Source organism: Tasmannia lanceolata, unplaced genomic scaffold, assembly GCF_043159265.1.
Source record: "Tasmannia lanceolata isolate RefF3 unplaced genomic scaffold, GAP_Taslan_0.1 ptg000037l, whole genome shotgun sequence".
Lineage (NCBI taxonomy): Eukaryota > Viridiplantae > Streptophyta > Magnoliopsida > Canellales > Winteraceae > Tasmannia > Tasmannia lanceolata.
Window position 1 is genome coordinate 2,844,759 of NW_027518714.1, and position 16,826 is coordinate 2,861,584.

At 37.1% G+C, this 16,826-nt stretch overlaps 1 pseudogene across 1 annotated transcript; it reads left to right on the top strand.

The window, feature by feature from the left end:
- Positions 1–12,315: 12,315 nt before the first annotated feature.
- On the top strand, positions 12,316–15,098 carry LOC143862452 (F-box/kelch-repeat protein At3g61590 pseudogene; annotated as a pseudogene). The gene is made up of 2 exons (XR_013240312.1): positions 12,316–12,698; positions 13,440–15,098. The product of XR_013240312.1 is annotated as an F-box/kelch-repeat protein At3g61590 pseudogene (transcript).
- The last annotated feature ends 1,728 nt before the right edge of the window (positions 15,099–16,826 follow it).

The window sequence follows — 16,826 nt, forward strand, 5'->3', positions numbered from 1 at the left end:
CTGATATTTGGGATTTTGGGGCATAGAAGAAGTGATTGGCGTGGATCATATAGCCAGTGGCCCCAGCCTTGAGTTTCGCCCATTGATGATTTTTTAGTTCATATATATGCCAACCACAAAAGTCGCATTTGTGATCAACGGTAAAAAGGTAATTTTGCGTCCATATAGGGGGACATGTATGTGTAATCAAGACCATTGATCATGAAGAATATCACAATGTTACCCGTATATGTTGGACTTTTTGCATTGTCAAAACTGTTTTGTATTAAACCCGGATAGTCATTCCAATCTAGTTTTAGTTTTCAACTTGAAATACCCATATATGCATGTATCTAGCATGTATCACTTAGGCCGTTTGGATACGCGGATTTTAGAATCCGGAATTTCTTCAAAATTGTAGCTAAGAGACAAGAGAAGAAACCGACCAACTGTCGTTTATTACTTGTTTTTTACTTCTCGTCATTCTTTCCGCCAGCAAGAGAATAGCAGATCCTCCTATATTTCTAAGAATTTCTCACTTAAAATCCAAAAAACACTGTCAGGACAGCATATAACAGCTTGATCATGAACCCTCTCTTACACTGTTTTCTAACTAAAAATCTGAATTCTAAAATCTGCAGATCCAAACGGCCCCTTAGTCTTTGAAGAAGGTGCAAAACCTGTGAAACAGAAATTCAGGAAATGACAGCCTGACATAGAAATTAAGGTAAGCTCAAACCTCCCCGCCCTACTCGATCAATTGTGGTGTCACCTGGCTCCGGAAGTCAATGGTTAGCTCTCCTTCTTGGGTGTGACCGGAGTCAATACGTTCATTTAGGCAGTTTGGAGTCGGTACATGATACTTATGCCTAGGGTTAGGATCAAAGAAACTGATCACGAAAATTGAGCAGAAGTGGGACTTAATCATGGGTAGAAAAACACAGCTTTGAACGGCGAACATTTAAAAACATATTAATCACGTTTTATTTGGTCCAACTTTCCGCCCACTATGTTTTTAAATGATACGTTAATTTGTCTTTAGCCCTTGCATAAAGAGGGCCTTTGCATCCATCATTCCTCATGTGTCAAACGCATTTTTCTTCTGTTTCTGTTTATTTGACTTGACTGTTTCTTTTACTACGTTTTTTAAAATAATACATATTTGACTCGAATATTTCCTGTTGCATTTTTTGCCGTTTTGCTAACTTTGTTCTTAATAAATATCACCTAAGGAGTGCAAAAGTGACCTTCTTTTTAGCATTTTCTATGTATAAAAGAGCTATAAACTGGTGTAAAATAGTAAAAATAGTCACTATGTGTTACAATTCCTTTGAAATGACATTTTTTTGGGTAGGTAAGCTGGGATTGAACATTCCACCTCTGGGTTGAAGAACAAAGCCTCGACCATTGAAATAGAGGCTCAATCCCAAAATGACACATGTTAGGTCCCACTCGTGACTTATGTATTTGATGGAAAGATCTAGGCACTTGATCGATCAATTACATTTAGGATTCCGTGAAGAAAAGCTAAGGGCCTGTTTGGCAATTATGAAAAAAAATATTTCATAGAATATTGGTGGTTCCACTTGTGAGAGATGGATTGAGAGGGTAGCATGGATAACCCCTGAAAAATAGGAAAAAGAAACCCAACGTGCAGTAGGGTACTTCTTTTTTCACTGCTTTTTGGGGATTCTCTCTTCATTAGTGCCCTCTCAAGTCTTATCCCCCACCCTTCTCCTCAACTGCTCTTCCAAAATTGAGCCGGCCAATATTCCATGGATTAATTTATCATGGTTGCCAAATATGACCTAGACAATTGATTTTTGTACTACTTTAAACTTGCCCATGGGGTGTGGGTTCCTAATGAGACCTAAATCATGCTCTCATGTATATGATGATCAGTGGGTCCCCATTTTAATAGATGATGTCTCTTTGTCGGACCCAAAAATTGCCAGTTTCCATTGATTCCGACAATGACCTTATGCTCAGTCACTCTCTAAACCAGTACTTACCAAGGCATGGGAAACAAATGTCCCGTTGTTATCTCAACCGTTGGATGAGAGATAGATACAAAAGGACAGTGCACAAACCACGACACAATCAAGAATACATGAAAACAAGGACGGTCGGAATTACGAACCCTCAGATACAGCAGCACCTGATCAAAAATTAGGAAATTTAATTTCCTTCACTGTTTAGAGGGAAATGATATGATTATGGCTAATTCAGAGTAATATTATCATAAATTTAAGGTCCCTCTACGTAAAAATTGAATGGGGTTAGTTTAAAGTTATCTGTGTTCATGTGTAAAAAAATTAGAAACTTTAAGAAATATTTTTCCTTTCCCAACTTTTTCATAAAGGAAGAACTCAACATCACACTTATAAAGTTTAATGTTTTAAGCCCTGTTTGTATAGCTAGAAAAAACATTCCTTGTGGAAAGTTTTTTCTCGGGGAAGCTTTTTCTTTCCGAAATTTAGAGGGAAATGATATAATCATGATTAATTTAGAGGGATGTCATAAAAATGTGAAGTACCTCTAAATGAATTTGAATAGGATTGGTTCATTTTTTAGCTGTAAAAAAAGAAAGAAATTGTAGAAATATTTTAAATTCTTGCTATCCAAAGAGTGCCTTAGTGATGCATCATGTGATCTTTAGAATCTTTTCACTAGACGTTGGCAATTTTTCTTAGCTTAGAGTGCCAGTTGAAAGTTGAGTCTGATGGGTCGGTTTCTGCTACAAAACGAATTAGATTACACCCAAATTGGCTTGATTATGACTTAAAAGATTACCTTGAAAAGTGAAAATCCAAAAAACCATTCATCCCTTCTCTATCAACATCACATGTACCAATGTTCCAGATGAAAAACTACTAAAACTATATATATTTGAAGAGAGGAGAGTTCCTAACTTATCTACTCCCTAGGCTTAAAAAACAGTGAGGGCGCATTGTTTGGGTGATCCAAAGCATTCATTTGATGGGTCCTCACATAGATAGGGTGTGCCCAAAATATCAGCTCCATAGGTTCATCCTAACCCTAGGAACTGTGGAGACAAGAAGTGGATAGATTTGTGAAAGTTTATGCCCGTCCATATTCTAACAAGCGACGGATGGAGTTTTTGCCGTAGCCAACCGTTTGAACTAAGTCAAGAATATTTCAGTACAATAAGAACATATTCAGTTCGATGCGGTTGATATGATGCGTGTTTTGAAAGGAAACGAAGATCGAAGTTAGTCCCCACAGAGATAGCTATTCTATTCGTTTCTTACTTTCCATACAGTTGGTCACCTTTTAAGAATGCAGGTCTGAGTTCCTGGCCATCCACATTCCGTTCCACATTCTCTAGGATTTCACCTTTCTTTTTTGCATGTGCAGAACTAGTTGTAATGATTCTCTGTTAGATATTCTACTACTTTGTGACATCTCTCACTTGCTATAAGGTAATTAATGTTCTAGTGATATTTCCAGCTAGAGAACTGGAAAAAAAATATAATCAAATTAGTATTCTCTACTTGACTTAATTAAAAGCCATATAAAAATGAGTGTGACATGTGACACACTAGAAGTTAGCAAGGCAGAAGTAAAACCCACTACTGAATTTTCTGGGTTAAACTATTACAAGTGAAACATGACCAAGTGGTGACACTCTTGCCTGGAAAGGGGTGTCTTAGTGGTATAGCCACTACTCTTTTTCTCTTTGGTACAAGGGGCTCTGACGTTGCATTTCGAGGTCAAACCCCTCATAGTTTGATGGAGATATGTGGTTTTGGTTGTGAGAAATTTAGAGACCCCACGTTCCTCTCCTCTCTAAGTGGGAGTAAGAAAAAAGAGATGCGTGGAATGTACTTATTCAAGTGGGCGGCAATACCAAAAAAAGAAATTGTAATTTATGTTCATTGATCTGGTCTGTGGATTCTATATTGGCGTCAAAGTGCTTGGGAGCTGCCGGCGTATATTCGTTTGGATATTTTCTACACTTCTATTCCTTCTCTTCTTTTTTCCTTCGAAGGGTTCCCACCTCGAGAAAGACAGCGTAGAAAGAAAAGTAGATTCCTTTATTGGCGTAAATAGGGTGCAACTCGAGTCGGGTTGGATTGGGTTGGGGCCAATCCTAACCCAACCTGAGATAGCATTTCCTCAACCCTAACCCAACCTAACTCAACCCAACTCAACCCAACCCGAGCTTCGGGTTGAGGATGGTCAAAAAATAACCCAACCCGCCTCTAAATCTCTCAACCCTAACCCAACCCATCTAACCTGAAATTAGGCCAGGTTGGTTCGGGTTTACTTTGGACGAAACATGAAAATACAATAACCCAAAGAAAATCAAGATAAAATTAGAGGACTGAGGAGGGGTTCGGGTTGGGTTGCCAAGGCCTCAACCCTAACCCAACCCGTAATTAAATCAGGTTGGCTTTTCCCAATCCAACCCGAGGAAATGCCAACTCAACCGAGCCAAAATCAGGTTGAGCCTGACCCAAGTTGCACTTGCGTAAATTGTCTCCATAGATATTGTTTCTCACTGAGTCACTGTATCATTAATAAATGATTTTCGACTATATAAACCGACGTGGCTTATGAGAGCTTCAACAAAGTAGTAGGGGAAATGCAGCCATTTTTAGGAAACAACAAAAAAGTAGGAGAGGAAATATCATATTCTTAACCTTATATACAGATAATTTTAAAGGGTATCCAAATTAATGTCTTGTGGACCTAAATAAATAAATATTGTTTCTCACTGAGTCACTGTATCATTCCCCGAAGCAAATTTCTCTCTCCCTCTGTCTCTTCTCTCTATTCTGTCTACATGCACAGTTTAGTTTAAGAGTTGATTAATGAAACCAATGTTTATGTTTCTAATAAAATGACAATAAACAGCTCAGCGTATGAGGTGACCAAGCAACATCCCCTCCTAGTTTCAAATGGAAGAAACAATCAAACAAAATTGAAAGTGACTGAGATAAATTAAAAGAAAACCCTTTAAGAATGGCCAAAGTGCCATTAAATGCTAATTGCTCCAACGCATGCAACACATTATAATAGTATTTTATGTGTTTTAATCAAAGGACAATCATGTAGTGCCCTTATGACCACCAACAAAAGGGCCCCACTAAAGACACAGTGACTTGGGAGAATTCTAAATCGTAGGATCATTGTCTAACAAATGAATAATTAAATTTTAAAAAGCGATAATGACCCAATTAAAAAGTTATGGTTAGGATAATCTGATTTTGGCAATTCACAATGGGACCCACAATTTTGATTGAACTAAATCAATTGCACCTACGTCAATGTAAATCAATTGCACCTACTTCAATGTATTGTTGTTAATTAAGGTTGAAGCCGCTATAAAGGTCTTTAATTAGAACAGCTCGAGTGTAAATGTTTGTGTTCGCACCAGCATAAATGCACTAGATCCCATCAGAATTTCAAAGTCACGAGTGATTTACTAGTGAACGCATTGAAACAATATTGGAAAGCTTATTAGTTGAAACAACACATGAAATCAAAGCCTTCTAATATTGTTGTTTCCAATATTGCCGAGCTTTCCAATGTTGCTGTTGCCAATATTACCGAACTCGTTGTTTCTTTTTTACTCTCGATGTTTGCTTGTTTGGGCAAGCTTCAAAGGAATGGCTGAAGCTGCGGCACCTCTGGCACGCAGATGGTCGTCATTCATATTCAACTCATTGGTTGATCGTTTTACTTGGAGATTGAATGGTGATGAACTCAATGAGAAGGGAATCTACTTGCACTTCTATGCTCAAATGGGCATAACACAATCTTGAAGCTTTTGTAGTTTGTGTATCTGTATAAAGAGAATTGCCCGGCCCACTGGAAATTTTAGAAAGGCCTTTTGGATTCCAAAATTGAGGGGAGAGTCCTGATAAAAGAAATAGAAGCAAAGAAACTGAGATAACGAGTCAGTAGGAAATTCAAATGAAATTCCAACGTATAATCCAAACTGGAACTGGTGTGAAGTTTAATCTTTTCATGTTCATTGGTGCCCATTTACGCAATATTGGTGGTATGCCTCCATACGACTGACTTGCTTCTTAGAACTTGAGCACAATCTTTCTGACATGTGAACTTAAACAAAAAGAAACCATTACTCATGGTGAATAGTTGAAGTTCTACCCTAAGGTTTCATTTCTTAGATAGATTGTCTCGTAAGGCCAGGAAGTATGGACGCCTGTTTAGGAAGTAGCCAACTAGGCAGTTGTTCCACTTTGTTTTCAGTCTCCTTTATCTCTTCTTCTTCTAACCGGATGATGTTGTTTCCATCTTTGCCCTTGCGGAGTTCTACGTAGTTTAGAGTAGAGTCCAAGTTGTAGTTTTGATGGGCGAAGAGATTTCCCCATAGGTGAGGTGTAGGATATGGAATGTAATAAAGTGAATCCTTTTGACGGGCAGATTTCTGTTTAAAATTTGAATTTGCATTGAGGCTCTGTTCACTTGTTTTCCCGGGAAAGGAAAAGAAAAGGTTTCCCGGGAATCTGAGTAGGAAAAGGTTTCCCTCGCCTGCTCACGTGCAGAGGAACTGTGCAGGAAAAGGTTTCCTGAGAAACTGCTTGCCCACTTTTTTCACTAGTTTTCCCGGGAAAGCAAATCCGACCAAAATAGCGGGATTTGGTTTCCCACACTTGTGAGAAAAGAGACATTTCCACATCATTTTTGGCAATTTCCATGTCATTATTTGACATTTTCCACCTAGGCTTGTTACTTTCTCAGGAAAGCAAGTGAACACCAAAATTCCATCTTGTGAAGGAAAAAAGAGGCTGTTTTCCAGGGATTTGCTTTCCCGGGAACGCAAGTGAACAGAGCCTGAGGGAAGTTTCCCACTCGCTCACTTCTAGAATGGGTGAATCTTTTTGAATGTCAGATTTCATTTCAAAATTTGAATTTGTCCAAGGAGAAATTTCCCGCTTGCTTTATTAATACTGGTATTCGGTGGGCCAGCTCAGCTATGCTGTAGATTTTAATAATTTGCCTCAAATGCGTTGTTTCTAAAAATTAGCTTTCCTATATTGTTGTTGCCAGTATTGCCAAACGCGTTGTTTTCAATAATTAGTTGTCCAATATTATTGTTGCCAACATTGACGAACGCGTTTGAAATACCCCAAAACGTTGACACAGTTTTGGGAGGGGTATTTTTGTCTCACAACAATTAAATTAAATTAGTTTCGGTGGGCCAGCTAAGCCATGCTGTAGATTTTAATAATTTGCCTCGAATGCGTTGTTTCTAATAATTAGCTTTCCTATATTGTTGTTGCCAGTATTGCCGAACGCGTTGTTTTCAATAATTAGCTGTCCAATATTATTGTTGCCAACATTGCCTAACGCGTTTGAAATACCACAAAACGTTTATACATTTTTGGGAGGGGTATTTCTGTCTCACAATAATTAAATTAAATTAGTTTCCTAGTTTAAGTGAAACTAGGGCTTTTGCAAACCTACTAATTAAGGACTCTTAAGGGAGATCTATAAATACCCATCTCCGTCCAAAAATCCTACAGAAATCAATTTGAGAAAAAAGAAAATTTTGGGTCGGAGGAGTTCAAGAGCCATGGGAGAGTTTTGGAGGAAATCGTGTGGAGGATCATAGGAGAGAAATCGTTTTTCCTAAAAGGTATGTAATAATCCTACAAGATTAAAATTTATTTCAATTTTGAATCACCGTGACCTCCCCATCTTCTTCTTGAAGATGAGAAGTTATGGAAGATTAAACAAGGTTTGATCTAGGGTTTGTGATTGGCAAGGGTTGATCTCCATCCAAAATTATAAATTAATTCCTTGGTGGATTGGATGGGAGATTCATACCAAGATTACAAACATAGATCTATATTTACTAGTTTTGTGTTCTCCATGAGAAAAAAATTAGATTCTTGGGAGAAGAAGAGTAAATCTTGAATTAAGTAAAAATTTGGGTTAAAGAAGTGTGAGATATCCCTTGTTTCCTTTTTTCGGAATAGTTTCGGTGGGAATCTGACGAGGTTGTCGGCCTATTTGGAAGCTCCTTGTTCCAAACTTTCCAACGGTACCAACCACGCCGAATTCCAATGTAAAACGAGTGATTTAGAGCTATTTTTGTGCAAAACAGGGTAAAAATCGCATTGAGGAAAAAATCGGGGGGGGGGGGGGGGAACGTACGTTCGGCCTGAGCCAACCCGAGAGGGGAAGGTTTTCAGAAGGATGTCCGGCCCATGGGTTGATGTCCGCGCGCCAGCGTCCCCCACTGGCAGCCAATCTTCAAAAAATCATAACTTATTCATTTCTCATCCGTTTTCGACACTCTTGTACTCTAAGGGTATGCCGGAAATGTGTAATTTTTGTTAATAAAAGTTTCAAAAATGTTTGAGGGTTATTTAATGATGATAATTTTAAAATATTAAAAAGGACCCTAAAACGGTCTACCAATCTTCAAAAAATCATAACTTATTCATTTCTCATCCGTTTTCGACACTCTTGTACTCTAAGGGTATGCCGGAAATGTGTAATTTTTGTTAATAAAAGTTTCAAAAATGTTTGAGGGTTATTTAATGATGATAATTTTAAAATATTAAAAATGACCCTAAAACGGTCTACCAATCTTCAAAAAATCATAACTTATTCATTTTTCATCCGTTTTCGACACTCTTGTACTCTAAGGGTATGCCGGAAATGTGTAATTTTTGTTAATAAAAGTTTCAAACATGTTTGAGGGTTATCTAATGATGATAATTTTAAAATATTAAAAAGGACCCTAGAACGGTCTACCAATCTTCAAAAATCATAACTTATTCATTTCTCATCCGTTTTCGACACTCTTGTACTCTAAGGGTATGTCAGAAATGTGTAATTTTTGTTAATAAAAGTTTCAAACATGTTTGAGGGTTATTTAATGATGATAATTTTAAATTATTAAAAAGGACCCTAGAACGGTCTACCAATCTTCAAAAAATCATAACTTATTCATTTCTCATCCGTTTTCGGCACTCTATTACTCTAAGGGTATGCCGGAAATGTGTAATTTTTGTTAATAAAAGTTTCAAACATGTTTGAGGGTTATTTAATGATGATAATTTTAAAATATTAAAAAGGACCCTAGAACGGTTTACCAATCTTCAAAAAATCATAACTTATTTATTTCTCATTCGTTTTCGACACTCTTGTACTCTAAGGGTATGCCGGAAATGTGTAATTTTTGTTAATAAAAGTTTCAAACATGTTTGAGGGTTATCTAATGATGATAATTTTAAAATATTAAAAAGGACCCTAGAACGGTCTACCAATCTTCAAAAAATCATAACTTATTCATTTCTCATCTGTTTTCGACACTCTTGTACTCTAAGGGTATGCCAGAAATGTGTAATTTTTGTTAATAAAAGTTTCAAACATGTTTGAGGGTTATTTAATGATGATAATTTTAAAATATTAAAAAGGACCCTAGAACGGTCTACCAATCTTCAAAAAATTATAACTTATTTATTTCTCATCCGTTTTCGACACTCTTGTACTCTAAGGGTATGTCGGAAATGTGTAATTTTTGTTAATAAAAGTTTCAAACATGTTTGAGGGTTATCTAATGATGATAATTTTAAAATATTAAAAAGGACCCTAGAACGGTCTACCAATCTTCAAAAAATCATAACTTATTCATTTCTCATCCGTTTTCGACACTCTTGTATTCTAAGGGTATGCCAGAAATGTGTAATTTTTGTTAATAAAAGTTTCAAACATGTTTGAGGGTTATTTAATGATGATAATTTTAAAATATTAAAAAGGACCCTAGAACGGTCTACCAATCTTCAAAAAATCATAACTTATTCATTTCTCATCCGTTTTTGACACTCTTGTACTCTAAGGGTATGCCGGAAATGTGTAATTTTTGTTAATAAAAGTTTCAAACATGTTTGAGGAGTATTTAATGATGATAATTTTAAAATATTAAAAAGGACCCTAGAACGGTCTACCGTTTTCTTTCCAGTTAGGCTTGGGAAGGTTATTTGAGTCTTCTTACCACTCATTAAGGTATGATAGAATCCTAATATGGGGTAATATAAATATTTAGATGACTTTGGTGAGAAGTTGGAGGTTTGCATAGAAGTCTAGTCGTGACGAGCTTCGAACCGAATCACTGTGAGTAGACTTGATCTTTTATTAGTTATTTCATCTGACATGTGATATCTATACAAGTTGTGCATATGCTAAGGTCACCTTAATGATTTGTTACGTGTTAGATTACACTTATCAGTTATTTTCATCTCTAATTGATGATTTTAGCAAAGGATGTGCATGAGATAAAGAGTAATTGATAAATTGGTAATGTGTTAGGCTTACACACGGATTGATTATATACAAACAGTAACTATGACATGTAGCTTAGTCTACCGGTATTTTGTAAACTATTTCCAATAGTGGAATAAATAGATATGCATGGATATGCTAGTATTGACTGGATTAGTCACATGTACATAGTGGGACAGGGAGATTGTTCGAAGTTATGCAAGTTGCGCATGTTATATGACTATCTTGAATTAACTAGTAACATGTTGATTACACAAAGGTTTTTACCATGATCGAACTATTGTTCATGAATTTTAGCGTTGTTTACCAGTACTTGATAAACAATTCTAAGTGCAGAATTATCAGATTGCAAGTTTATGCCAATATTGACTTGGTTTAGTTAGAGATATACAACGAGACGTGGGAACACAACATAAAAGAGTTGAAACTCCTTTTAATACTTTGATATAAGCATAGATATGCCAGGTTGGACTCAAAGTGGCCCGGTTTACACGATAAGGGGGGCAAGGAATATGTCCAGGTTGGGATCCGGAGGGATCGTCATAGTGTGAGTGAAACTTTCACAGTTTCACTAGTCTTGGGTGTCCAGGTACAAGACGCAGTTGTTGCCTCTCACAGTTTTATCGAGAGGGTAATTCCTAGCAGTTTCATTGAGGGTGTAATCTTCAATAGACTTTGTGGGGATTTTGCTTTCCGCAGGTGTAGCGGGCAGGTACCTTGACTATGTAGATTGGTAGGCTAGTTTCATCACACCAGTTACAGTATGCCAACGTAATATTACAGTAGACCGGATACAATACACTAGTTACAGTATGACTTGGGACATAGTGTTGTCCAAGAGTGATGCTATAGTTATAGTCCATTGGGATAAGTTGAATCTGTTTGGATTTACAAGTGTGTGTGAGATTTTTTCTAGACGACGAAGTGGGTATCGATTCTAGCCGCGGTTATTGTTTCTCACAGTATTTGTGAAAGATCTACCTTTGAGGGTGAGGTCTTCCACAAGCTCTGCTTCCCATAGGTTAGCGGGCAGGTTTCGTGACTATGTAGTCTAGCAGTACTAGTCTCACCACGCCAGTCACCACGTCAGTGACAGTTACAGGTACAACTACAATTACAAGCATGTTATGACCGTTTTTGCACCGGTTGATGTGTCAGCTACGCTACGCACTAGTTGTCGTGTCAGTTAGATACAAGTTGTATTGTGCTAGTTTGTGCACTAGCCATGTTATTCCAGTGATGCAATGGACAGTTGTATATGCCAGTTATACAACAGTTGCAAAAGTAGACGGTCTCAAATTCATGATATGATACACTAGTTGTTGACTTACCTGTTATATAGAACATGCCTATTTCATTGAGCATTGGCTCATTCCATATTACCACACTGCAGATGTTGAGCAATTATTTTACTTTCATTGACGGATGGGTAGGATTGCCCAACTTTCATTGACCCCTATAAAAAGAGAGAACGAGAAGTGGCGCCAAGCAGGAGCATTAAGATGCAGCCCATTAGATTATGTGAGTAGTGGTGGGCTCCACTAAATCCGTAATAACTATAATCATTGCTCATAAATACTACATACCTTGCTTTCTTTCTCGTGCACTTGCATTTAATGTGGCTTAGGGTTAGGTAAGCGAACCCCTAACCAGCTCTTTACCAACCATGAGAAGGAACCTTAGACCCAACAGCTCAAATAGTCCCCCCTTGTTTTTTCTCCGTTAAAATAGAGAGAAGAGTGAGGAAAAATAAATGAGCTTAGGGCTAGTAACCAAATGTAGAGAACTAAGAAGCCTAATAATAATGAGTGTAAAGGCCAAAACAAAAGAAAGAAAAGCAAAAGAGGAAGCCTTCTGTCTCATCGTGTGTAGACTAGAGGGGATGGTGAGAAGGCAAGCATTATTTTTCCTTTTTTCTCGAGTCCAAAAACCAAGCCCTCGTGGAAAAAAGAAAAAAGAAAAAAGAAAAAAGAAAAAAGCAATGCTAAATCTCTCTCCACACGCTACAAATAACCCCTCTGTCTCTTCCTGACTAAAACTGCCCTCCGCCTTTATTCCTGCCTGTCGTTTTGTCTTTTGAACCCTTCTCTCTCTCTCTCTCTCTCTCTCTCTCTCTCTCACACAGAAAAAGTCTAAATGGCTTGTTACTGTAGCCCTCTTTTTCTGCCTATTCTCTGCTAAGCCTATATATATCGGATAAAAGAGAACCACCCGTCTCATCTTTGTCTCTCGTGTTGGTTTTTTTTTTTTTTTTCCTAAAAAAAATATTGTAGGAGCTCGTCTTTAATCACTGTATACCTGTCATTTCTCTGCTAAATCTAAAGGTTTTGGAGAGAGAGCGAGAGACAAAAGAAGCCATTTGGTCAGATTTGGGGAAGGGGGAATTGTTGGGTCATCACCCATTCAGAAAGACAAAACCCATTTTCTAGGTAAGTTCATCCACCCATGTTCTATTCATTTCTTGTTTTTTATTTTCTTGCTCTACTTGCTGGATCTGTTTGTCTTTTCATCCTTATTTTTTTTTTTAAGTAGGAGCTGTTGATTTTTTTTTTTGGTTGGGTTATTTATTTTTTTGTTTCTGATTTTTAGATGTCAAAAGCCTGCATTTGTTCGTTTTTTTTTGAATTTTTGGCTTATTAAAGCGTGTGGTTTTGGATGTTAAGTACCTGCCTAAATTTTATTAAAAAAAAAAGTTTTCCTGCTCTGCTCTTTTTTTTTGGTTTTTTTTTTTAATCTGAACCAGATCCATCTGTAGGTGATTTTCATTGAAGGTTAAATACGTTGATCTGTTTCATAATTTTACGATGAGATATTTAAGGGTGATTTGTCTTTAGTGATAAGGGTTCTGTGATAATGATTCTAATCTAGCCATCTTGCTTACTTGTAGCCAGTTGTGATTTGTGGGATTCTCATTTTTTTTTCTCTTTCCTCATCATCTTTCCTTGGCCTAAATTTATTAAAGGGTTTTTTTTTTTTTTGCAACATATATTTTTGAAGGGGATTTGGGATGAGTTACAAGTGTTGAGGATGTGGTTTTCCCCTGTTCGTCATTTTCTCTCTTTTTTTAATCTATATTTTTTTAAAATGTTTCTATTTATGAGGATTTGAATGTGATTTTGGTTTAGTGATAAAGTTCTGATTTTTTTCTTCCTTGTCTTTTTTTTCCCTAGGCCCAATTTTGCTAGAGTTTAATCCTGGATATGGAGGGCGAAACATCATGGGTCAATCATAGTTTTATCGACATGAACAGACAAGTTGCAGAGAATGAATCCCTCTCCGAGATTAGCAATGAGAGCAGTAAAGATTCATTGGTTTCTTTGGATTTTATCATGCCTAATGATCTGTTAGAGAGGATTTTAGCTCATTTGCCCATTGCAATCATAATCAGGGCTGGTTCTGTGTGTAAAAAGTGGAATGAAATTGTCCATTCTCAAAGTTTTTTGTGGAATTTCTCCGACATTCAATCACGAAAGCCGTGGTACTTCATGTTTACAAGTAGCGATGATCCGGGCGGTTATGCGTATGACCCGACTATGAGGAAATGGTATAGTTTTGAACTTCCTTGCGTTAAAAATCTTAATTGGTTTGTTGCTTCTTCATTTGGGTTGGTTTGTTTCATGGATAGTCAGAGTAGAAGTGTACTCTATGTTTGTAATCCCATTACGAAAGAGTATAAGACGCTGGAGGAACCAGCGGGTCTTCGATTAACAGATTACAGTGCACATGCGATATCTGTAGACCGAAAATCACATGTTTATACTGTCGCTATTGCGAAATCTAAGCAAGTTCCCGATGATTTCCTTCAATGGGAATTCTCAATCCATGTTTATGATTCTGAAACAAAGTCTTGGGTTACGCCTGTGACGGAGGTGTTGACGGGGTGGAGGGGAGGTGATGAGAGTGTGATTTGTGATGGAGTTTTCTACTGTTTGATTTACTCAACTGGTGTTGTTGGTAGTGCTCAAAATCGTCATTGCTTAATCAAGTATGATCTCTCAGGCAGGAGTTCTCATTCTTCTGTGATGCGAAATTGTATTCGGATACCTTGCGCTCTCACCTGTGGCCGATTGATGAACCTCAAAGATAAGCTTGTGATGGTTGGTGGGATTGGGAGACAAGACCGACCCGATATAATTAAGGGAATTGGCATCTGGGTACTGGTCGAGAAAGAGTGGCAGGAGGTTTCTAGAATGCCTCACAAATATTTTCAAGGGTTCGGAGAGTTCGATGATGTTTTTGCGAGCAGCGGCACAAATGAGCTGATATATATTCAGAGCTATGGAGGCACCATGCTGCTTGTTTTTGACATGAACCAGAGGCAATGGAAGTGGTCTCAGAAGTGCCCTGTGAGTAAAAGGTTCCCCCTTCAGCTATTCACTGGTTTTTGCTTCGAACCCAGGCTTGAAGTCACTCCTTAATTCAGCTTCTTCGTCTTTTTATTATTCAATGAAATCTTGGATATTTTCAATATTGAAAAGCCCTTTTTGCACTTGTTTTGAAATGCTAAGCGATGAGGAGTCTACAGAAAATGTTCATCATCTTGCAAGGCAACTCAATTGAAATTAATCTACCAAAGGAAAAACTGATTTGAAATTAGAAGGGATATTATTCTTTGCTTTCATGTACTGTTGGGAGATACTATTGCCGGAGAGTATGATCGAGGTATCTTGTCTGCTAGATGAGGTTTTTACATTTTGATACAAAGTTATGTTCTTTTTTGTTTGATTTGATGAATTCAATGATGAAATTTTATCTGCAAGTCATTCATTTTCCCCCATTTTATTTCCTCCCCCTTTCATCACTATAAATAAAAGTCAGCTTATTTTTCTCGTCTCATAGTTTTTGGCTTTAGATTGTTAGTGTTCGGACTACAGAATGCCCTTGCATTCTCATTCTCATATTCCAAACAATTTCAAAGTGAGGATCAATTACTAATGGGGGACAAAAATTAGGTGGAATTATCAACAAGACCCATGCTTTTCAGAAATTATCAATGGGGGACAAAAGAGGTCTTGTCATTAAAAGCTGGACAAAAATGCCCTTCAACTTTGATTTTTTTACCTTACTAGTCATCTTCTTCATCATTTAGCCACCATTGGAGGTGGGAAAACTCAAAAATTTGAAACATGAGTTCATTCACATCTATCTCTTAATATTTAGGTTTTGTTTTTTATTTGTTTTAGGGTTTTGCATTTCTCCTTCTCCCTTTCAATGGAGGATGAGGAAGATGAATCGTACGGTAGAAAGAAAAAAAAACGTGAAAATGAACGAGTGAAAAAAAAACAGGAAGTAAAAACGTGTTCATAAGGGACTTGATAAGCCCATTCGAAATTTGGTAACCCTATTTTGATACTGGATAACCCCAACTCCAGAGACTTGAAAACCCCCTTCCAAAACTCCAGTACCCTTAGGCAATTTTAAGGGACTTGATAAGTCCATTCGTAAATTGGTAACCCCCATTTTGATACTAGATAAGCCCAATCCCAAATACTTGAAAACCCCTTTCCAAAACTCTAGTGCCCTTGGCCAATTTTCAGGGACTTGATAAGCCCGTTCAGATATTGGTAACCCCATTTTGATACTTGATAACCCAAATCCTAGAGACTTGAAAACCTCCTTCCAAAACTCCAGTACCCTCGGCCAGTTTTCAAGGACTTGATAAGCCCATTCAGAAATTGGTAACCCCATTTTTTATACTAGATAACCCCAATCCCAGAGACTTGAAAACCCCCTTCCAAAACTCTAGTATCCTTGGCCAATTTTCAGGGACTTGATCACCCCATTCAGAAATTAATTACCCCATTTTTTATACTAGATAACCTCATTCCTAGAGACTTGAAAACCCTCTTCCAAAACTTCTGTACTCTCGGCCAATTTTCAAGCACTTGATAAGCCCATTCGAAAATTGGTAACCCTACTTTTGAGAGTTACTAACCCCCTTCCAGAGAGTTGATAAACCCCTTCTGCTACAAAACCCCCTGCTTATAGCAACTCTTCTAATAGCACTACAATTCTGCTCATGATAGAAATAATAAAAGAAATGGATGTTGTTTTCATTAAATATGCTTCATGTATTACATCCCAATTTGTGTATTACAAAAAAAAAAATTAAGTAAATCAAAAAATATGTAGCCATCCATTCATGTATTACATCAACTTTTTCTTATACAACCACTTGTCTTCCAAAAAAGTGAGTGAAGCCATCCATGCATTATCTCCAGAACTCACCCTAAAAAAAATATCTTAAACCCTAAACAAGATAAATAAAAAACAGAGGAATGAAAAATAGTGCAAAACCCTAAAAAAAAAAAAAAAAAAAAAAAAACAAACAAACAAACCTAAATGCAAAGAGATAGATGATAAGAACTCAACATTCAAGTTTTCAAGATTTGCCAACAACAATGGTGGCTGAACAAGGAGGAAGATGACTGGTAGGGTAAAAAATAAAAAAAGGTGATAATGGAAAAGTAAAAGAAGAGGAAAGAAGAAAAAACCAAGGTCAAAATGTATTGTAAATGCCAAAGGGCATTTTCGTCCAGCTTTTACTGACAAGACCT